The following is a 23886-nucleotide window of genomic DNA, read 5'->3' on the forward strand; positions in this document are numbered from 1 at the left end:
GGATCCAAAGGCTTTTGAGGGTTCTGCTGAAAAATATCAATGACCTCAAATATGAACAGAATTCACATGAAGAGACTACAAGTAATAAATGCTTAATTCTATGTCTACAAAATGTAACATCGTGCCCCCCCGCAAAGCTGCTCAGCTCATATGGTTACATAGAAATGATATGTAATGTGGGATCCAGCTGTGCTTTCTCATGTTTGAAATGGGACATGGAGCCTCCAGAAGGAAGAAGTCCCAAGAAGATCTAGAGACAGCCCTGGCCCATCGCTTGAGCTCTGGCAGGAGGGCCCAGCCCCTCCACTCTGGGTCCCCTCTCATAGGCTCACTCTCACAGGGAGACATCCTCTTTGTACAGTGATGGGGTCACCCTGGCTTGCTGTCAGAACTGACACAAGGACAGTGGGAAGGTGTAGATGCACCTGTGTGTGTGCACGTGTATATGTGTGTTACAGGCTTCTGAGCACCAGGGCTGCCTGCAGCTTGTGCCTTTGAATGGGTTTATACTCAGAGAGCAACCGCAGTGCTGGGATAATTGTGTGTAAGGGACTGTGTCTTATGCCCAGATGGTTATGGTGCTTCTTTGTATGTGTGTGTGTGTGTGTGTGTGTGTGTGTGTGTGTACGTGTGTGCGTGCATGCCCAAACAGATAACTTGCCTGCACATGAGGGCTTTCGGGGGCAGGGGGGAGGGGGCTGCTGGCTTGGGGGTGGTGTGCGGGTGGCCCCCACCCTAGCATCCCTCACCATCATTATCTCAGCAGGAGCAGCTCTTGCCCTGGGGCCCGCCCTCACTGTTTCCAGCTGCTGCTGCTTTTCCCCAAATTAACCCCTCTGCTCCAGCTTCTCATTTTCCTGCTGGGGGGCCTTGGGCTGGCTGGGGAGGGGTCTTGGGCAGACAGTGTCCCCAGCAGGCAAGCTGATCTTTCACAGACCCCAGCCCCCAGTCCACAGGGTTCCTCTTCTTTCTTCATTGCTGTTGCTGTGGAGGACTTGGGTGTGTGTGTGTGTGTGTGTGTGTGTGTGTGTGTGTGTGTGTGTGTGTGTGTGTGTGTGTGTGTTACACATGAGTGGCAGGGGAGAGAGAGGAGCTGGGTCTAGAATGGGAGTGGTTGAGAAGGATGTGACAGGCCCCTGGCTGGCTGGGAGGGAATGGGCTGCTCTCTGGGTCTAGGCACAGGGGTCCTCCGTCCCTCTAGCAGCAGGGAAGGGTCTGAAGTGCAGGGGGCAGGACTGTGGCTTTGCCCCTTGCTAGGGATGTCAGGGGTGCACCTTGGAGGGCAACCAGAGGAGCTCCGCCTAGGCAGAGGGCATGCAGCCCCCTCTCCCTGCTCAAAGGGCCAAGTCCAGGTAAAGGAGACCCAGGATCTCAGCAGAAGCTGCTGAGGAGAGGGGGAAGCAGGGGAACAGATGAGAGAAGGGAGGAGAGAGTTAATCCCAGAAGACCTTGGTTTGAATTGCTCTGTCTGCCACCCCCCTGAGGCCAGAGAAGAAGGAGTAAGCTCCAGAGATTCCAGATGAAACCCAGGGAAGGTGCAGACAAGCGAGCCCAGGTCTGAGGGAGATGGATGGGCAGCCAGCTCCAAGCTGGGTGCTGAGCTCTGGCGGCTGCATGGAAGGAGCCTATAGACATGCCAGGTGGCAGGGTCATCGGCTACCAGCACCTTGGCTCTGAATCCAAGACATTCAAGTTCTACCACATGCCCCCGGGACATAATCATGAGCAAGACCCTGGTCAGGCCTCACGGAGCAGCAGGTTGCTGGGAACCACAGGGGAGTAACCAGCGCTGGGAAGGGGGAAGGAAGCTCAGGGCGGTGGCCATTCAACAGAAGCACATCACCTAGCCTAGGGAAAGCTTCTTGGAGGAGGTGACATCTCAGCCCAGGCCTGAATGATCGGTTGTAATAATAACACAAACTATTACTTGTAATCATAGCAACAGACAAGAGCAACCCTGAGCAACTTCCCACACGTCAAATAGATTTTCTCAGTCAAGCTTTCCAACTTTCCCGTGAGTTAGGTACTAGAACCCTCATCTTACAGATACCCAGAAAGGTGCCCAACAACACATAGCTAATAAGTGACAGTGCCAAGATTTGCAGTCCACCTAAATCTGAGTATTGGCCCACCCTGGGATATGGCCTCCTGTGGTGCTCGGTGCTCGCTCCCCATTCCTGAGTTCAGCAGCAGCAGTGCCGGCCTCGAGCACCCCACTGCCCCTCGGAGGTGAGCCTGGCAGCCTGGACCAGGCTTCTGTGGGCCAGAAGCAGGAGCAATGGGGAAAGGCGGGTGCAGGGCTCAGACCCGTGTTTGCAGAGACTGACATCTACCTGGCCCTGTTTTCATTTGCTTTTCAGTTGAGAAGGGAAAAGGCCGGCGTTTTTATGACACCAGCTTGTGATTCTATTTTCTGTTTAAATTCTGGGTGAGGGAAAAATAAGAGACATCAGAGAAACCTTCAGAATCTCATTTTGAGAGTCTGAGCTGCAGATAAATGAGCCTCCTGCAGAAACGCTACATCAAAGCGAATTTTCTCAGCTGTATTTTCTTTCTTTTAATAGGGCCATTTACTACATTAATATTCCAGGAAGTCATTTTAATTTCGTGTTTATCATCCATTGGGAAAGTTAAACAGGATCAATATGTTGGGGAACTTGGGGGAGAAGGGGAGTGTTTGGAGGCTGTGGTGATTCCACCATGGGGAGTCCTTGAGAGGGGAGGGGAGGGGAGGAGGCTGGGGAAGGGAGGACAGGTTGGGGGTGGGGGAGGGGCGGGGAAGCATGGGGGAGCTGTATGGTGGTAATTGTCTGAACATGCATCAGAGGAACGATTATTGAGATTATTGAGCAGCTACTAGTGTGAGGCATGGCTCATGCCTTATGTTTTTTAATCCTCACAACTCATGAAGTAGGTATTCTTATTCCCATCATTACATATGGGGAAACTGAGGCTTGGAAAATTTGTCACATGTCCACAGTCTTTCAGGAGAACTCTCATTGACCGATTCATTCCTTCAATAAATATGTGTCAAACACCTGCTATGTGCCAGGCATTTACCTAGCAGCTGGAGGATTTTGGTCAATGAAAGTTAATTTACCAAAAGCCTAAGGCTCCATGTCAAATCCACTGAATGTCTCTTTTAGTGAATTGCCTGCTTCTGGGGAAACAGGTGGGCCCCTGCCCTTGTGGAGGTTACAGTCAAATGGGGTGACAGGCTTTCACCAAATCATCACACAAGTCCGGACGAACTTGCCCCTATTATAGAGGTCAGGGCTGGAATGGGGGGCTTCATCTAGAGTGGCAGGTTGCCTGGTTGGGTGCCGCACGGGGTGGGGGGTGCACCACCTGAGATCTAGGGGAAGCATGGGAGGCCGGCTGACTAGGAAGAGCAGAACCTTGTGGCAGGGAGCAGGGCCAGTGCCAGGGATCGAGAGAAGAGAACAACAAAGTTGGGAAGAGCCAGGGACCTCAGGCGCTGCCGAGGCGGACAGCAGATATGATGGGACCCCTTGAGCTGAGTAACGACTTGGGGGGCCCTAGAGGGCCACGAGGCAGATGTATGCTCTGGGTCAATGTCTATGCACCGAGGGTCCTCAAGCCTGGACTCCATAAGGCACATTCCCAGGCAATGCAAAGAGACAGGGGTGGGAAGTAGCAGGCGTTAAATAAAGCCCCACAAGCTGAGGGCGTTTCAGGGGACTCAGGAGGATGGAGCTGGACATTAAAGAGGAGATCATCTTTAGGGAATTTAGAGACAGAGAAGGCAAAACCCTTGGAATCATCTGTGATCGCCCTCTTCCCCACATGCCCCTACATTTGGTCCATCAGCTCATCCCATCGGCTTACCTCTGCGATACATCCTGAGTCAGACCTCCTCCCACCAGGTCCACTGCCAACCCCTCCACTAAGCCTCCTGGATTACTGCAGCTGCCTGCTACCTCTTGTCTCTGCTTTTGTCCTCAACCCCCTATCCTCTGTTCTCAACACCACAGCCAGAGTGAGACCTTTAAAACATAAATCACGTCATGCCTAAAACCCTCTGGTGGATTCTTGTCTCACTCCGACAAAAGCTAGTTCTTACAAAGGCCCACGAGGCCCTACAATCTCCCCACTAAGTTGTGGCTCTAATTCCTACTGCTTTACCTTTGCTAACCCGGTTACTCCGGCCTGCTTGCTGTTCCAGGAACTTGCTGGCTAGGGTCCCACCGCAGTGCCTTCGCACTTTGTACTTGCCGTTCCCTCTCCCTGGAATGCTCTTCCCCCATCTATGTGTTTGCTCACTCCTTCACTCCTTTTGAGTCTTTGCTCCAAGTCACTTTCTCTGCGAGGCCTTCTCTGACCACCCTATTTGCACTGCAGTCCTCCCCCACCAGCACCCCTGTCCTCGCGTTGCTGCTTGCTTGTGTTCTATGGCATTTCTCATTTCTAACATAGGTTATAATGTACTTATGTACCTTGCTTGCGGTCTACCTCCCCTCTCTAAATGTCAGCTCCACAGGGTGGGGACTTTGTCCATTTTGTTCACAGCTACATCCCCTGTGCCTACAACAGTGCCTACACATCATGGGTGCTCAGTTAGCTGGATAAGAAGGGACACCTCCCCATGTCAGGAGCAAGGCGCCAAAGGGAATACTATTCCTGGGGTGACTCGTTCTTAATTTAATTATTTTAATTTCACTGACTCCCAACAACAGCCCTTTATGGTGACAACTATGATTGGCTGCATATTATAGATGGGGCAGCTGAGGCTCCGCAAGATAGTAAAGAACGTGTAGAGTTGGACATCCTGCAGCTCTCAGGACAGGCACTGGTGTCAGACTGCCTGGGCTGGTGCCTGGTGCCTCCATTTACCTTCTACAGGACCTTGGACAAGGTTTTGTCCTTTTTGTGCCTCAGTGTCCTCATCTACAAAATGGGTATAATCATAGGACCTACCCCCAAGGGTTGTTAGAATTCAGCGGCACAATACATGTCCATTCTTTAGCTTGGGCTACACGGATGGTGCTCAATAATGTTAGCAATTGTTATTCTGGGAGCTACACTCTGCTGCGTGAGTGGGGCCCCTGGGCCACTCGTCACCCAGGAGTCTCCATCCCATTTCCACGGGGGACCTTGGGTCAGTCCAAGACTCTGCCTCCAAATGGCAGTGGCTGGTCTTGTTCAGTCCCATTTGTTTAGGTGGAATTTAATTTCCGCCTAAGCCGAGAGGCTTCTGGCCCCTCCTGCCCTCTCTCTTGCTCTCATCAGCAGGAAAATGAGCTCTGGGAGCTTTCCCCCTGGTCCAGAAATCCAAGGTGAAGAATTTCATTAACAATCAAGAGGACATAATCAACATTCTAATAATTCCAGATCTGCACTCCCCCATTTTGCAGCCCCCCCAAAATGCCCCCATCCTCCCCACTTCATCCCATTCCTGGCTCTCCCAGACACACTCACCTTGACCAAGAAATCTCATTTCCTCTCAAGCCAAATTTACTTTGCTATTAAATTCAGCACCTTACCTTCTGCCCTGATGATGAGGGGATGTGCTCCAGACTTCCTAGACTTCTCCTGCTTCTGAAAGAGATGTGAATGGGAACAGTGGTGTCATGAGGGGTTGGCTTCTTTTACACCTCTGGGAATGTTCCAGAATGGGCTGACACATTTTCCCCTAGGGACTCAGGAACTTCATACTCCATGGCTGGGGAAGCAGAACTTCTCCTGGTGTGGCGGGTAGGAGGGCGGCTCTGGTGAGCTCTTCTTCAGGACTGCTGAGTGACCCCCTATCCTAGCATTTAGGAAAGTTTAGCCTATACCATCTTCCGCCTGTATGACCTTGGATAACTTAATTTATCTGTGCTTCAGTTTCCTTACCTGTAAAATGGGGATGATAGCAGTAATGCTCCTCTCAAGGTCACTGGGGAAAGGAAAGGAGATGTTTATTAGCACAGTGCCTGGTATGGAGTGGGCACGGGGCAAATAAGAGCTGCCGCTATTGTTACAAGCATACCAGTGGTTATAGAGTCTTTCGCACTTGAATCCTGCAATGTGGTACCCACCATCCTTTCTCTCACCTTGTTCCTCCCTTCATCCAGTTGGAATACAAGGAGTGCTTATGGATACAGTGAAGTGTGGCTTATGAGGATGTTAAACAGGCCTTTCCGGTACAGTGTGGTCGGAGCTATGATAGCCAAAGTTCCGGGGGGCTATGAGAACCCAAAGGGGGTGCCTCTGTGAGATCCGAGGGTCTAGCAGGAGCTGACTTGTATTGAGAGCTGAGGAATGAGGAGCAGTTTGCATGGAGATGGTATGTAGGAGGGACTGAGGGTGGAAACTGTCAGGGCAAAGGCCAGGAAGTGAGAGCTCCTAACTGAGTGCTCCTTCCACAGTGGTGCTGAGGGGCCATCAGGAGCAGAGGCCAGCTGGGTGAATCTGACCTTGTGAGCCATGAGGGGGAGTTTGGTTTTTATCCTGAGGGCAATGTGAAGCCACTAAAGGACACTGAGAAAAGGAGTGACCTGAGTTTTCTTAGAGAAACATCTATCTGGCTGCAGTGTGGGAACCAGATGGGAGCAAGACAAGGACCCACATGGGGAGATGAGCAAGAATGTGGATGGGGCCTGGGCCAGGGAAGGCTGTGGCAATGGAGAAATGTGGAAATGTGCATTACAGAGGCAATCCTGCTCAGGGCCGGCACGGTGGGACAGTCAGGGGGTTGGAGATGATGGGTGGCTGGGGTGTGGTTTGAGCACCCCCACCTGCTGGGGGTGGGGGCTAGTAGAAGCACAAGGACCAAGGGGAGAATGGCACCCTGCATGTCTGGGCCCCGGGTGGGGGATTTATGTGGCCCAGGTCCCTATCTAGGAAGATGCCTGAGGGAGACTAGCCTCAGAGCAGGTCACCCCGGCCTGGCCCAACTCAATGCTTTATGCAGCTGGGGCCACAAGGATTCCAGGCTCAACAGAGGCTGCTGCCTGAAGTTTAATTCTCTAATCTCTGAATCCTCCAGAAATCCCTTTCGAGACTTGAGCAGCCCTTAGGCATTCTTCCTGGTGGTGGCCCCATGGCAGGGCTAATGGCACCTCCCTTGTGCTTCACAAACACACATCACACCCTCTAGCCTGCATCTGTGCACATGTGCGTGCACGCACACACACGCACACACACACACACACACACACAGTGTTCCACGCTCCAGGATGAGCCCAGGGGAATGGGAGGATGGGAGGCAGGGCCCTTGAGCGTCCAGAAGAGGAGCAGGCACAGGAAGAGGGGAAAGAGGGACTACAGGGGAAAAGAAGATACTCCCAGCTTCAGTCTCCCTGGCTCAGGCAGTGGTTCACCCTAGGTGACAGGGCAGGGGTACTGCTGTGCTGTCAGTGACAGAAGGTCCTCCTTCCTGGAGCTTCAGCTGGTCATTAGATTTTCAGACACCTTCCCTTCTAGCTCCTTCCTAGGGTTCACGGCTCTGGTGAGTCTGGTGCGTCCCCAACCTCTGACCTTCCCCCTGAGGGGATATATAGCAGGTCTGGCTGTGTGTGTGTGTGTGTGTGTGTGTGTGTGTGTGTTCTGGGGGAGAGGGAGACTATTTGGGGAAAAAGTTGAGGAAGGAGGAAAGTCTTGCTTCCCTTTGTACCGGAGACAGGAGAGGTTTTTTCCAATTGTAGGGGAGGTAAGACAGTTGGTTAGGAGCCTCCTGGAAGGTCGCCAGCCCTCACCTCTGGCCCCCAATCTTTCCTTTGTATGGCAGCTATATCAGCCCCTGGCCCTAAATCTTTCTACAGCTCCTCAGTGTCCTCAGAGTCAAGGCCAAACTTTCAAACATGACTGACAGGACCTCTGTCCACCCTTCTGGCCTCTGCATTGACCTTCCTTCCCCTTAAAGCCTCTAGGTTTCCTCCCACTCTTGTTCCCTTTTTTGGTCTAGCCCCACACCCTATCCTTCTTCCTCATTCTTTAGGTCTCTGAAATCCTGAAGCAAATTTTCTCAGACCACCCCTCTAAGCTAGAAAAGATTCCACCGTTGGGCCCCAGGGCCTCCCTCCCCGACCCCCATAGCCTGTGGTTCCCTTGTCCCAGCTCTGATCACTCTGTATAGTAACTGTCTGGCCCGTTCCCTGTCAAGGCTGCAAGCTCTGTGAGGGCGGGAACTTGCCTTTCTAGAATCCTTAACGCCTGGCCCCATGACTAGCACTGATTAGATAATAGTGGAAGAAAAACTCCAGGAGTTAGCAAAACGGTATTACCTTTCAGTCTAGAAGCCAGTTAGAGATCACCAAGATAAACCTCCTATTTTTGAGGCCCAGACAATGGAAAGGACTTGTCCAGGGTCACAAAGAGTGTGTCTGAGCCAGGAAAAGAACTCAGGTGTTCTAACTACTGAGCTCTTGCCCTCCTAGGGTGGCTCGGGGTCCGGGGTGGGGGGCAGGCAGATCAGGAGTGCACAGGAGCAGGCAATGGGGAGAGGGTTCAGTCTGAGGATCCCCCCAGCAGCAACACTTACGGGTGTGTGTGCTTGACTGGTGGGGAACTCCTTCCTGCTGTCCCACAGTGAGGGGACACAGCTCCCTAGGGAGGAGCCCACTTAGAACTGGGTGACAGGGGTGCTGGGGAGCCAAGCCGGCCAGGCCTTGGACTTGCAATTTACGTCATCTTAAGCCCCCCTGGGAAAGCTGATAGTGGGTACCCAGGGGGAGAGGCAGGCGCTGGGGAAGCAATCACAGGCTAATAGCCTCCCAGCCTGAGATGCAATTAGGGGCGAATTCCTAGGGGACATGGAAGCAGGAGGGGCAGTAGGCTGTTTGGAATTGGGGGTGGGGGCACACCTCTACACTCTGCGCTCAGGGTCAGAACGACCACGATGTGGACACGGGTTGGGTCAGAAGTCCCTCAAATAGAAGGAAGGGTAGAGACACAGGCGGGTAGTAGTGAGGCGGGGGTGCCTTGGAGGTGAAGAACAATCCTGGAAGATTAAGTAGGGAGGGGTGCTTTCCCAGGACCCCAGATACAACAGGCAAAGAGCCAAGCTCGGTAACTGAGAGCCTTAGCCTTTCTGAGTGGCAGTTTCCTTCTCTGTAAGATAAGAACACTAACAGAATCCATCTCAGAGGGCTATTGGGAAAGTTAAATGAGAAAAAGCCTGTAGAGGGCTTAGCTCAGACCCCAGCCCTCACCCAGCACTCAGGAAACCATGATGATGACGATGATTGAGGGAGGTAGTATCACATTCGAGCATAAACAGACTCGGGCATCATGCAGCTCTGGGTTCACATCCCAGCTCCTCCACTTACCAGCTCTGTGGCTTTAGGCTAAAGACTAAGCCAGGCTAAAGACTAAGCCAGGGGTCTGTTATCTGTAGAAAGAACTGTAGCACTGCCTGGCCTCAGCCAGGGATGGGTGAGGGGCGTGAGGAGTTGCAAACTGCCGAGAAGCAGGTTCTCCCTGAAGGGAGCTCCCCAGGGTGGACGGCGGTCACTCCGAGGCCCCAGGTCACCACCCCGAATCTTCTGCCCCTGAAACCACCAAGCAGTTCTGACTGTGACTTCAGGGGCTCCAGCAGGGGCCCCAGCACCTCACTGTGAAAGATGGCTTCCTCCTGAAGCCTTAAGGGGTCAACAGGGACAGGTGACTGGGGTTTGAAGGTGAGTTCTATTTAGAAACTGCCATCAGATACACTGCAGCTGTGAGGCCCCAAGAACCTGCTGGACCAGTTCAGTCCTCCCAGAGCTGCAGCCCCAGGCCCAGCCTCAGCTCAGAGAGGAGGGGGAGGGAAGGGTGCGACATTCACATTCGTCCTGAGTGGCCTTTCCTGAACACTCTAAGTCATCTGGTGTAATCCTCACAACCCCCTGTATCATCCCTAGTTTGCAAACAGGTAAACAGAGGTCAGAGAGATGAAGTAGGTGCCCAAGGCCGCCTGTCAGCCCCAGCATTCAAACTCAGGTTTGTTCCAGAGCCCAGGCTTTGAGGCTCCGCCCAGCACTTCTGAACTGGAGGGAGAAGCTTGGAGATGACCTGTGCCACACACATTCCTTCCCAGGGGGGCGGGGGGGAACGCATTCCCCGCCAGTTCTGGAGGTCTGTAGGAATATACAGCTTGGCAGTGTTAACAAGCCCTGGATTCAGACGCTGGTAATCAGAGGACCCAGGGTTAAAGGGCCAGGCTGGCTGAAGTGGAGAGAGTTTCCCCTGCCGCCATGAGATTATGGACTGGGCTACAGGTGTGGGTGCCCAAGGACACAGGATGGCCCCCAGCTCTGTGGCCCCTTTTCACCTGCCTCCCAGGCAGGTGCTTTGAGATAAAACAGCCCCAAACTGGGGAGGTACAGCCACAAACCTGCCGAGGCGGCTGCCTTGGGGTAAATATGAACCTGGATTTCCTGGTCCCCGGATGACTCGGCATAGCTGGGCCCAAGGGTCTCCTCTCTGGTGGAGAAGGTGGAAATCGGCAACCCCCAACCCCCTAGGGGTAGTCTCAGTGCAAAGGTCTTCCTCCCCAGCTCCCGCACAGGCTCTGCGAGAGGAAGCTGCACTCCGGCCCCAGGGCCTGGCTGAAGCTGGAGATACAGCCAGTGTGGCAGCAGGAGCAGGGCCCTGAGTGGACGGGAGTTCACATCCTGGCCCTGCTACTTACCGGCTGTGTGGCCTGGGTCCTAGTGTCGTGGTCTGTAAAATGGGAATAATCACATCCGTCTCCACACAGATTCATGTGGAACATTTGCAAGGAAAGCACAGGCATTCTACAATCATTTGTTTCCTTTCCTCCCCAGCTCCCAAGGCTCTCTGGCAATGAAAATCAGCAGAGCCATCCCAAGACTCCCCTTTAAAACGCACAGAGCCAGGAAGAGAACAACTATTAAGTCCACCTGAGATGAAGCAGGCCTAGAGCTCTGACTTTCACAGCTGTGGGATAGAAATGATGATGTTGTCCTTGTTATTGAGTTACTGACACCTGAGAAAAGCAGGGCTGGCGAGGCCTTAGAAAGCAGATTCTGGTCCCACTCCCTTCTTTTAAAAAGGGGAAAGGTAGGGTGCTTGGGTGCCTCAGTTGGTTAAGTGTCTGCCTTCGGCTCAGGTCATGATGATCCCAGGGCCTGGGGATTGGGTCGGGCTCCCTGCTCAGCGGGTAGTCTGCTTCTCCCTCTGCGCCGCACCTACCCCATGCTCCCCCCCATGTGTTCTCTCTCTCAAATAAATAAAATCTTTTTTAAAAAAGTGGGGGGGAGGCAGAGGCGGGGAGCTGCTGGCCCAATGTCACCCAGAGGGCCAGGGTCTAGTAGAGCCAGGCTGCAATCCAGGCTGCCTGTGGTTTTGTTTCCTTCACATCAGGAGAGGCAGGTCCTGGGAGAGGGGCCCAGCCTACACCAGGAGGGGAAAGGCCCCTACCCAGAGGCCCTGCTGCTCTTGGCCACTTCCTGAGCACCCGGAACTGTAGCTGCCACACAGTGGACATCCAATAAGTATTTATGGAATGAATGAGTGAATGAATGAATGAATGAATGAATGAGGTGGTAGGAAGATAAAGATGTCCCTCCAGGACAGGTGGATGTCTCCTTGAGACTCTGGTCACCTTGACAAGTAGCCCTCAGTATGTCCCCAGGGCTGAGTCCACATGTCTACTGTGCCTGCTGTGTCTCCTCCAGATGGCAGCTATGGGAGGAGGGGAAAGGAGATTCCTCAGGGACAAGGACTGAGGCCGCAGCTTGAGGGATGGAGGTGAGGCAGCAGGAGAGTTAGCTGAAGGAGGCAGGGAGGCTGGGTGGCTTTTGCTGTGAGAGCTCTGTGAGGGAAGAGTGCTCCGTGTCTGGAGCTGGAGGGGGCGTGTGATGAAACTGGGGGGTGGCTGGGGGACCCTGAGTCACACTTGCTCAGAGCCTGGTAAACCTGGGGGGCTCCGCAGGCAAAGGCCACCTCCGCTCCTCACAGGTACTCAGCTCTGGCTGCTCAGGATCCTGTTGCCATGGAGATGCGGAAGGCTCCTTGGAGAGCATTGGAGGCAGGGGGCGTGGCCTGCCCTCAGCAAGGTTTGAAGCCTGGGGTGGCAGTGGGGGTGCAGTTAGGACAGCACAGGGGTTTGGTTGGGACCGGGGCAGGCACAACACCCACTGGCATATAGGCACCGTGGCAGCCCCTGGGTTTAGAGTCCACGCCCTGGGCTAGAATCCCAATTACTAACTGGTGACCTTGGACAAGGGACCTCGCATTGCTGACCTTCAGTTCCATCATCTCTAAAATGGGGTTATAACAGTCTCCCTAGGGTGGTTGTGGTGTTCACTTGAGCCTGAACATGGAAAGCCCAGTGCCAGAGCATAGTGAAACCCAGGAAGCGGTAACTAATAATTCTATAATTGGGGTTAGGATTGGGGCTCTGCAGGAGTCTGCCCTGAAGGCAGCAGCTCCCTGCCCTCAGCCTGCTCTTTAGCACTCCTGGGTGAGGCTGGAGAGAAGCCTGACTCATTCTCCACAGACACAGGCGATCAAGAGTCAGGAGTTATGTCATCCTTTGAACATGGGCCTGGAGGCTCTGCTGCAGGCTCATCTAAAAAAATAAATAATAACAACTTGAATAATTCACAGAATCTGTGTGAATAATTCACCAGGGCCTCCCAAGCACCAGCCGATTAGTCACCACAGACCCAGGCTCTGGTCCTGTCTGCCTCTGGCTGCCCCACCAGCCCTGGGGAGTGTGGCCTGGCCACAGGTTCGGGAGGTTGGTGGGCCTGAAGAAAGGGCCCCCCTCCCCCAAGACTGCAGGAGTCTGGGGGCAGCCAGGAGGTAGGATCCATGGTCTCTCCATGATAGAGACCCATGGCTGGGAAGCCAAAGGGGACTGTCCTAAAGTCCCTGGGCTAGTGAGATCCTATAGCTGGCCATAACTGCTTCCTGCCTCTGGGCTGCATTTTGGAGATGTGGAAGGTGAGCCCCTTCCTCTTATAATTTAGTAACCAGTAGCCAGCCCAGCATAGCTCCATGTCCACAGGGACCCCAGGCTTCGAGGTCTCTCAGGCCTGAAATCGATCCTGCAAAGCCCACACTGACCTCTCATGTTTCTCCTGGGAGGTAGGATGCGGCGGGGGTTAAATGCCTCTGCTCAGGACTCGGACAGACCTCAGTTCAACCTCCCAGTTACCTCCTGTGTGTCTTTGCCAAGTGGCTCAAACCTGCCAGGTCTCCCTTTCCTTGTCTGTCAAATGGGGATTAAAAACACCCACTTCACAACATTGTCACTGTTCTGCAGGTGAAATGATGTAATGACCATCAGTTGCTTCGTGCAATGCCTGGCACATAGTAAGTGCTCAAAAACAGTAGCTGTTATAAGATACTCGTGTTCTTTCCAAAGATAGCATGGTGGGGACTCAGAGTAGGAAGAGGGCTGCTCAGATGTCGCAGATGTTCATACAAAACATGATCTGCAGGCCCAAGAGATGGGCACAGACTGCAGGCCAATCCTGTCTGTTAGAGTGTGGGTGGCCTGCGAGGTCCTCCAAGTAGATGCTCCACTCAAACGCCCACCATCCTGTTTATTTGCTCCTCAGCACTTGCCACAATTTGGGATTATTTTCTTAGTAATTTTTTGAATGTGTGCCTTCCCCACTAGACTATGAACTCCATGAGGACAGGGACCTCATCTGTCTTATTTACCAGTATCTCCGAAGGTCCTAGAATACTGCCTGGAACACAGTAGGTGCTCAGTAAATATTTGTCCTTAAATGAATAGATTCATCAGCCTCCTGGAAGAGAGCCTCCATCATCGGGGGGGGGTGGTGGTGTCAGAGTTCGGGGGCTAGTAGTTGGGTGTGCAGCCTAGAGTGAGGACAGTGGTTTTGGGGCTGGCCCCTGCCAGACTGGCTGCAGGGGTGAGAAAATTCCTATCTCTCCCTGTCTTCCCCCCCTTCCAGGTAAGTCTTCCCCAGACCAACAGTACCAGGGACGCTTAATGGTGGCACAAGCTCACTCTGCCTTCCGCAGTAATGATTTAATCGCTTGTTTAGAATTTCCGGTGGCATTAATGATTACTCCCCAGAACGGGGGGAATAATTGGCTGCGTTCTCATGGTGAGCGAGCTCCCTGTGAGTGGGGAGCTGAGGCTGTTCTTCTGTAATCTTCTTCTCTCACCTGCCTGCCACTCACTTGTAGGGTGATGGAGATGGATGAGCTCATGTGTGCAGAGTTGCTGGGCAGCCGCGTGGAGCCTGCAGGGCCTAGCTGGTGCTAGGATGCTGCAGGGACGGAGAGTGGGGGGACTGGGGGAGAGACGTGCAGGAATGCAGAGACTGATGGAGAAAGAGCAAGAGCCAAGAGACGGTGAGAGAGAGTGACCCTGGGAATCGGTGTTCTTGAGCCAAGTGATCCCCGGGCTCAGCTCCTAGCTTCTGGTTCTCCCAGCTGCCTCGCCCTTGCTGTTTGGCACAAGCTTCTGGGCGTGAATGTGTGCCCTCTTGTGTGTGCGCTTGTGGACATCCCTAGAGCAGTGGTTCTCAAAGAGCGCTACGCAGACCAGCAGTGGCAGCAGCTTAAAGTGCGCCTTCTTAAGCCCCACCTCAGACCTACTGAATCAGAAATGGCTCCAGATGTGGAGCCTGGGGCTCTAATGAGCTTTTTGGATGGCTCTGGAGCACCCAACTGTGAGATGCCCTGCTCTAATGTGTAGAGAGTGTAGAGACCTGTGAATGGGCGCGTGGGCTGTGGGGGCCACATGTACATACGTGTAAGGTGTCTGTGTGAGCATTTCAACCGCTGTCCCCGCCAAAGGCCCAGGGAGAAACCCGATGCCTATGCCACCCAAGGAACCCCAGGGCTGCTCACTTCCTGGGTGGCCACAGGACCCCCTGCCTGGGGAAGCTGAGGGGGCTAAGTGAGGCCCACTGTCCCTGCCACAGCCTCCAGTAAAGTAGGTTGGGAGCGGGACCTGCTGAGAGTTGCTGGCCTCAGTCCTGATACCTCAAAGTGGCTCAAAGAAGGACCCAATCCTGGCTCCACTACTCTGGGGACTTGGAGTCCTAGGGACCTTTCCCCACTCCGCCCCTCCAGGAGCCATTGCTGTTGGGCTTCAAGGAAGTGAATTTTCAGGGATTAAGCAGTTTAAGGAGGTCTATGCAAGGCTGGGGGGAAATGAATTATCAGCTGAGAGCCAAGAGAGGCAGTACCCACCCTCAGGAGCAGCCAGTGATGCAGCAGAATTTGGAGCTCGGCCCAAATATTTTGTGTTTCAAAAAGGGGGAGTGGGAGGTGGGGTGGGGTGAACCCTGGAAGTTCTTAGGGTAGCTCTGGGGCATGAAGGCATTGCAGGGGGAGGAGAGGGAAGGGATGGGAAGGGGAGGGTAAAGATGGGGGTGGGGAAGGACAGGGCATAAGGAAGAAATAGGGGAAGCAGAGAGTAGGAAACCGCGGGAGGGTGGGCAGTCTGAGAGGAGTAAGGGAGGAAGGTAGAGGGGGAGGGGGAGGGGCAAGAGAAGAGAAGGGAGACACTCCGGGTGGACGGGTGGACGAGAGAAGGGAAGGAGATGTGGGGAGGTCCTGGCAGCAGGATAATGAGAGCGGTGATCCCATAGGCATCTATGGGGGCAGGATGGAGGAAAGTCACTAAGGACTGGGGATGCCCAGTGCTCAGGGAGGAGGGGGGCATGGGGGCCTCTCCCACCCTAGGCTAACCTGAAGAAAGGGATGTGGGCATGAGATCCATTAAGAATCTGAAACAAATGAAAAAGTAAGCTGCTTGTTGAGTTTTGTATTTAACAAGGCAAACAAATGGAAGGAGTATGAATAATTAGGAAGTAATGAAGACCTTGCAAAAATAGCTTTTTCTTTAAAAAAAAAAAAAGGTAACAAAACACTCAGAAAACCAGAACATATGCAAATTGCCCATCTTGGGCAGGTGAGTGAGTCAGCAAGCCAAGACACCCAGCCCCTAACAGCCCAGCTGGGCCTGGGGATATGGGGTGGGGGAGGTAGAAAGAAGGGGGCAGGGGGAGGCATTGGCCAAATCCTGCCAGAGGAAGTTGGGAAGTTGAGATCATGTAGGTTCCCCGCGCTTCCCCGCCTGCTGCTCTCTCTGCTGGAGCACCCGGGACCCATTTGGTGGAGACCATGGCAGTCCCCAGCAGTGATGCTGACCTCATATGTCTAAGCCCGAACCCCAGCATCTCTCACTTCCTTTAATTACCACTGGGGACCCGTCATCCATTAATTCCATGCAACCCTTTCTGAACTCCTTTCTATTTTCAGCTTGCGAAGACCCCTTGAGGGTAACAAATTCCCGAAGTTGGACAGCAGCTGTGTCAAGCAGGACTTCCCTTTAGAAATCCTAAATTAAGTAACTCTAACTTCAGAAGGGATCTCCTTGTTCTGGGCTAACATTTCTTTATCAGTAACTTGGGAGGTTTGGGTTAACACTCCTCCCCCACCCCCCGCCCCCACTGTTTCCAACAGCCCTTTTGCTCCCACATTCGAAATATTCTGAGCTTTGTGGTCAAACAGACTTGGGTCCAAATAGGGGCTCTACCACTTTCTAGCTGTGTGACCTTTGAACAAGTCACTTATCTTTCTGTCTTTAGTGTTTCCATCTGAAAAATGAGAAATAATTTTATTGCCTCTTTCAAAGATCAGGACATGATGGAATAATATAAGTCATCTAAAATGGTTTCCAGCTGGGGCGCCTGGGTGGCTCAGTCGGTTAAGTGTCTGCCTTCCACTCAGGTCATGATCCCAGTGTCCTGGGATGAAGCCCCGGGCTCCCTACTCAGCAGGGAGCCTGCTTCTCCCTCTTCCTCTCCCTCTGCCATTCCCCCTGCTTGTGCTCTCTCACTGTCAAATAAAAAATAATAAAATCTTTAAAATATTTCCCGGCACATCATAAGCGGTAGCTCTGTGCCAGGCGCTGTTCTAGGCCTTAGTGGGAAAACAGTGCGCAAGATAGGGAGGCTGCCATCCTCAGGGAGCCCACATCCCAGGAGGCTGTGGGGAGATGACCATAAGGCAGGAGACAAATCATTACAGTGATTCCAAAGAGTCATGGAGCTCTGAGGACAATAAAGAGGTGATGGAAGGGTGGGGGACAGATGGCTGATCTGGGAAGGCCTCTCTGTTGAAATGACATTTGAGCTGAGAAGAAGCCAGATAAGTGGATCTGGGGAGGAATTTGTGTAATTAGTCTCAGGATTTACAAGTAGTTCAGGGCCACATCTTCTATATCCTGCGTGGTTTCATAGAATTTGACCCCCCACCCCTCATCCCACTCTGCTTTCTTCTCAGGTTTCCCCCTCTCTGTGCTTAGAGTCCCCCATGTCTGCTAATGGGTCCCAGGCCTGAGAAGTGGTAGAAGGAGCAGAGGGGCCGAGAGCCGCCTCCTCCTTCCCTCACTCCCTCACTCCCACGCTGTCCCTCCCCTGCTTCTCTCCCCTTGCTGCCTGCCCAGGGTGATGGATGCCTCCTTCCCAGGGCTGAGTCATGTGCTGCCTCTTACAAGCTCTGGGCCAAGTCTCTGCCACCGCCCTCCTCCAGGCCCCTGTGGGGAGGCAGATTTATAGGGGGTTTCCCTAGGGACCTGCAAGCATTCTGCTCCATTCTGGCTCTGAGGCTGCAGAAGAAGAGGCCACCATTCAGGCTCAGAGCCACTTTCTTCCATGCACTCAAGCAGACTGAGGCCCAGAAGGGAGAAAGTGCTCCGAGGTTGTGCCAGCACCGGCAGTGGCTGAGCAGGGGCTTGAGGCCCGAGCTGCAGACTCTATGTCCAGTGCTCTTTTTCCTGGCCCACGAGGCTGCTTGCCTACACGGAGGGTTTGGTCAGGTTCTCTATCTACAAATACTTACTGAGCCCTTTCTCTGTCATAGGCACTGTGTGGGGCCCTAGGGATCAATAATAAGTAGAAAGAATACATAGTCCCTGTCTTCTGGAGCTCATTGTCTGGTGGGCTAGACAGGGGCTCATCAGCCAATCACTCACATGTAACCGAAGAGGAGCATTTCTCACACAACAGCACTCCCAGGGGGAAGGGAACAGCAGCTACAAAGGTCCTGAGGTAGGAATGAGCTGGGCATGTTTGGGGAGCAGAAGGAAGGTCCGATGGCTGAAGTGACGGCGGTGGGGGGGCAGGTATTGAGCGATGAGGGAGATGGCTGCAGGGTCAGATTTTCAAGGTCTGTGTGTAGAGTGTAGACAGGTGTAGGTTAAAGTGAGGAGGTGAGCTGATGAGCAAGGAGGTCAACACTGACTTCTCTCAGGAGCAGGGGGTGGCAAGCTGCTTCTTAGAGTCACAGGGGTGGGACCAATGCACACAGCCCCCACCCCCCCCACCCCCGGCCGCCTTAAGGGAGGGCCTGAATGAAAATCTGCCTGCTGTGTCCCTGCAGCCAAGATACAGGCCCAGACAGAGCCTGTCCCCTGACAGTACACAGTCCCTTAAGAGATTTCCTGGACCCCCAAGACAAAAAGTGGGCTGTGCCTCTTAGGCATAGTGATGAACAGGTGGTGTTTGGCAGGCATTTCCATGAGGAGAGGGTGTTTCTGATTTGGGGGGGGCGGAGCCCCTCTGTCTTGGCCTCATTTCTGGGGCTCACGCAGTCCCTCCCTGGGGCAGCCAGACTTGGGGGGGTGGGGCTTCAGCAAGTGAGATACAGCCAGGATCTATTTAAAGCTGCCGGCAGCTCGCCCCTTCTGTTCACGGCTCTGCCGCTCTGCCGGGTGGGAGCTGCCATCGTCACGCACCCACCGGCGCCACAGGAACACAGCAGCCCAGTGCACCCACACAGAGACGGGGGGGTGGTCTTTGTGCACCTCCACAGCCTGCCAGGGGGTCCTGCTGCTTGTAGGACAGGGCCAATGAGACACAAGTGGACCCTGGCCAGCCCCTCACTGGCCCCCTCACCATGTTCCCATCCACAGCCCAGGAAGGTAGCCTAAATTTAGGTCACCCCCCCCCCATTGGCTACAAGCGTAACCAATTAACGGCTTTCGGAGGGTGTTGGTGGAGGCAGGGGCATCCTTAGGTCCATGTGGGACTGGAAGTGCTTCTTACTCTCTGGAAGTCTGTCCCAGGCCTTGGGGGGAGAGCCAGGAGCACCCAGATCCATCCCTCCCACCTCCCAGGGTCCCGCAGCATGAGCTGTCTGCGGGGGGTGGGGGGTCTGCAGGGGTTCAAAGCACAAGCTGTGGAAGCACATGGCCACGGTGTGAATACAGGCAGGTGACTTAACATAGCTGAGCCTCAGTTTCTTTCTCTGGGGAGTGGGGATAAAAATAATGTTCACCTCCTAGATAGTTGTGAAGATTTTCTTTGAATTAAACACTTACAGAGCTTCCCCATAGGCCAGCACAGAGTAAGCGCCCAGTAAGAGACAGCTTTTGCCAATATTACTATCATGCTATATTTTGAAATTGACCTCCTGTCTCCAAATCCTTTAGTGGCCCCCTCCAGGCCCCTGTGGCTACAGACATGGGACGAAGGCCCTGGGGAAGAGAAGTGGCCAGTGAGTTTGGCCCCAAGTGGACTGCATGTGCTTTCTGTGGCCTGGACACACACAGGCCCTGGGCACCTCCTGAGGTCCCGGCAGCACGGCCTCTGATGTGCTGGTGACTCTGTCCCTGCTCTCAGCCTCACAAGCAGAACCCACAGCTTGCAGACCCCAGGCTCAGGAACCGCCATGGACTCCTCAAGCCATTTGGTGATTCTATCAGAACTGGGCAAGGGGGGGTGGGAGCTCTTCTTTCTGGACCAGACAGACAGGCAGACAGACAGATCTCTGCAGGGTCGGCCTTGAAATACAGTTTGTCCAGCCTCAGGAACAGACCAAAGTGTTGAGAGGATCTATACAGAAAAGGCCATTAGCAGCTCAAAACTGCTTCAGGGAGAGGAGAGATGGGCAAGCCTAGAGACTGAGAGCTGAGGGCTGGAAGCTGCAAAGGAGCAACAGGGGCAGAGAGGTCTGGCAGGGGGTGCCAAGGTGAGGGGCAGGCAAGGGGATGCCCCAGGTAGCCCCATCCCATGGCCTTTCACGGCATCCGGTTCCTGATCCATCCCATAGCCCCTTTACCCACATTTACCATCCCCAAGTCCTTAGCCAATGTCCTCTAACTCTACCCCAGATCCCCTCCACCCCACCCAGAGTTTCCTTCATCCCCTCAATACCCTCTTCTCCTATCCCTGCCCTTCACTGGAACCTCTTCCCTTTCACCCCATCTAGTCCACATCCTTGCATCCGGGGACCCCCACCCCCCTCCATTATCCCGCCCAGGTCCTCTGTGAAAGTCCCAGGACTCCATCTCCAGCTCAGCTCCCTTTTTCGGGTCCCCATCACCCCCTTCCGTCATCGTGCTCTGCAGCCAGCCGCCCGGGAGCTGAATCAGAGCCATAGAGCTAACATTTGCACACACGTCTCTCCAGATGACAGGCAAGATGGGCCTTCTGCCCTCGGCCCACACACACCCGTGCTCAGGAAGCAGAGAGAGCCAGGACTGCACTCCACACGGGCTGGGGAAGAGGACTGGGGGGGCCCTTCCCTTCTGGATAACTGGCCTGACCTGGCCCCTTGGGCCTTTGTTCAAGGCTGGGACTCACTGGTTAGGGAGCAGAAAAAAGATGAGATGGAGAAAGACGTTGAGATTGGCAGAGAGAGGCAGCAAGAGAGTTCATATCAGAGACAGGGACAGAGGAGGAAAACAGGGAAGAGGCAGGCCCAGAGACTGAATAGAGACAGACATCCAAGAGATTGAAACAAGAAGAGAAATAGAGAAGGCCTGAGGAGGGAATGCAGAGAGAAGGGAGCAGATGAGCAAAAGGACAGGGAGGCACAGCAAATGGGGGTGGGGAAGAGAAGGGACCCCAAGAGGGAACAGGAACTGTCACCCAGGAGTGAGAGCTCAGATGCGGCCAGGAGCCCGAGCAAACCCCGAGGCGAGGCCTCAGAGATGTTGAGGGAAAACAGAACCCATGACTTCCACAGAAGGATCTAGGGCTATAGCTGGAGAGAAGGAGCAGAAGTGGTTCCCAGGCCCCCCAGGACTGGAGGAAAGCTGCTGGCAGGTGAGTCCAAAGATAAAATGAGGACCATGAAGCCCCTCACCTGGCAGAGCCCAGACCCAGGAGCTCTGGTGGGAAGAGTTGGGCTGATCCCAAGGGAGGCCTCCTAATGCTAGCCCAATGGTCATTTGCCGACAGCATTGCTTCTGCCCAATCACATTCATGATAGCCACCATTTATTTGAGCACCTACTATATGCCAGATGTTTACATCAATTATCCCTTCTAATCCTTTCATGCAAAATGCTTGCAAGGCCAACCCCAGTGGTACTCCCATTTTATAGATGAGAAAACTGAGCCTCATAAACGTAAAGGGCCTTGTCTAGATCTGTCTGACTCCACCACATAATCTATGAGCCTCTGCTTTTCTAGCAGTACCGTGTGGTTTCATCTCTGCTCTAACATTTTGTGACTTGGCAGTTTTCCCAACACATACATGTGGGCGGACCCCAGGAGACACATACAGGTGCTCCCAGGGGGTCCTTGGTATCTGTCCTTCATCTGCCCCTTGGTTTTCCCATCCCCAGCCCCAGCATCTCTTGCTTCTCCTCTGCAGTATCTCAGATCACCTCCTTCTAGCTCCGCAGCTAAGAACAAGGATGATGTCATTGCTTTTATTTAAAGAAAAGGACTGAGCTGGAGCTTCAGGATGGGGGTCCACGTGGGAGCAGGAGCGAAGTGACTGGCCATCCCAGCTCCTGGCCCAGCCCCTTCTGTCCCCCTAGCTGCCATCTGCTGAGCTGCTTCATGACTCTGCCCCATCCCCTGAGAAGCACCCCTGTGAGGGCTCTGCTCAGCATGGGAGCAGTATGGGAGAGACCAATGGGTGAAGGAAAGAAGGTGCCAGAATTCTGTGAGGATAGTGCATTTGTTATAAAGGCTAGGGTCAAGGAACATGCTATTGTTAAAGCCATACTACAGGGGAAACTGAGGCTCCAGGACATTAAGTGGGTCACCCAGGTGGGTATCTACACATGACATCCCAGTAGGACAGTAGTAGTAGAGGAGGATTAAACGTGGCACTTACACAGTGACTAGGTCTAAGTTCTTCCTCTTTCATCTCCAATGGTCTGAGTCTAATCACCTGTTTCTCTCCAGAACGCCTGAGGGGGGCATCAGTGAGGAAAGAGCCCAGGAGTGGGATCTGCTCAGCCTTCGCTGGGTTCCCAGTTCCCTTCCAGGGCCTGTGCTCCCACCCATGCAGGACCTCTCAGCAGTATCGCTACCCCTTTCTGGCCGCAACCTTTCTCCGGTATGGGAGGCCTCTTTTTGGGGGGTGTGGAACATTTATGACCTCATTTAAATCTAGCAACATTGCTGAGAGGTTGGTATGACTATTATCATCCCCGTTTTATAGCCAAGGCAACCGAGGCTTGGAAAGAGTGAGCAGCCTGCCCTTGTCACCCAGCTGGGAAGTGGCCGAGCCAGGGTGCAAATCCAGGTTTGTCACCTCCAAGACCACTGACCTCTGCTTCTTGCTGTTCTGTTGGCCTCTCCCTCGGCTCCCTCAAGAACCCCACAGCTTCCCTGCACTCCCCAATCCTCTAAGGAGGCTGAGGAGTCTATTAAGAGTCTTCGAGCCCCTCTTCTCTGCAACCTTGTCCCAGCAAAAAGCTCCAGAGCAGAAGACTGGGACTATGGTCTTCTGTTCCCCCAGTCCATTCCTGGGGTCCCTAAGCCATGCAGCTTTCAGTAGTTCCTGCCAGAAGCAGGCAGAGAGGCTTGCTCTATATTTTATTTAGCCACTAATTGCCTGCATTTAAAAGGCATCACAGTGCCACAGTCGTCCTCTGTTTCATGCCCTGATGCCTGTTTCTGCATGAAGGGACATTGGGGCAGGGGAACGAGTAGGAGAGGGGCCATGGTCTCCCCAATGACAGCTTTAAAAGCCTGACCCCGGCACTCAGAGCCCGAGGATGTCAGGTTGTCATCCTGAGATGCGAGAGGGGGCATGCAGGGGCTGGAGCCTCTGCAGAAAGGAAGAGAGAGGTCGGGGCCCTGGCCAAGACCAGGAAGGCATGGGAGGGGGCGCTCCATGTCCCCACTCACCCCTAAGATGAGGACCCAGCTGATGGAGCCCTACCCAGAATGCCTTGGGTCTAGCTCTGTTCTCGAAGCCAGAGGTCTCTGCAATAAAGCAGCTGCTTGCAAAAGGACACGGCACAGTCCTCAGTCCCATCTGCTGTGATCAGGGAGGAGACAGTGTGTCAGCCTTGCCTTTGCCCAGGAGCAAGAGCTGGGAATTTAAGGAGATGAGGGTAAGGGTGGGAAGGTGGAGGTAAGTGGATGAGATGGGTGGTCAATGGCAGGTAAGTTCTAAGACAGCCCCAGTCTTCCCACTTTGGGTTTTCCACCTACTGAGAAAGTGCACACGTTGGCTAGTGAACAGAAAACTTGGCTCCCACCCTTTCCCAATCTAATCCTGAGCCAAATGTCAGCTCTCACACTAACAGCAGACCTACTGACCTTCACCTCATCTCCAACCCTCACCCCAACCCTCATCCTGACTACAACTTGGCCACCAATCCTGTTCCCTGGCATCTACATCAAGCCAAGGTACACCCCGAATTCTTCCCCTAACGGTGATAACAATCCCAGTCCCATCTCCAACTCCATTCCCCCGCCTACCTCCACTACCAACCCCCTCAACCCCACCGCTGCCCCATGCATCCTCATTCTAGTTTCCACCTCCAGGAATGGGGGTCCCTGCCCCGCTCTGCCTGCTTTTCCAGTAGTTGCCTCTCATCTGACCCAGCCCTTTCTCCATCCCTAGTTGACCTCCTAGTTACACCTGGTCTCAGCCCCTCACCCTGGCACCACACCTGGCCCCTGGCTTGGTCCTGTGGCACCCGACAAGGCTGCTTGTGGGTTAGAGGACTGCCACCTTGAGC

At 53.8% G+C, this 23886-nt stretch overlaps 1 long non-coding RNA gene across 1 annotated transcript in view; it reads right to left on the reverse strand.

Moving 5' to 3' along the window:
* The window catches only part of LOC103663720, a 134153-nt gene that overhangs the window by 28260 nt on the left and 82007 nt on the right, over positions 1 to 23886 (reverse strand). The window contains exons 3-4 of the long non-coding RNA XR_568855.2: positions 5857 to 5899; positions 5505 to 5559 (exon numbers count right to left, since the gene is read on the reverse strand). This is a non-coding gene — a long non-coding RNA (uncharacterized LOC103663720). The remainder of the gene's footprint in view (positions 1 to 5504; positions 5560 to 5856; positions 5900 to 23886) is intronic.

This window comes from Ursus maritimus, unplaced genomic scaffold (assembly GCF_017311325.1).
Source record: "Ursus maritimus isolate PB19 unplaced genomic scaffold, ASM1731132v1 scaffold_5, whole genome shotgun sequence".
In the NCBI taxonomy this organism is placed as follows: Eukaryota; Metazoa; Chordata; class Mammalia; order Carnivora; family Ursidae; genus Ursus; species Ursus maritimus.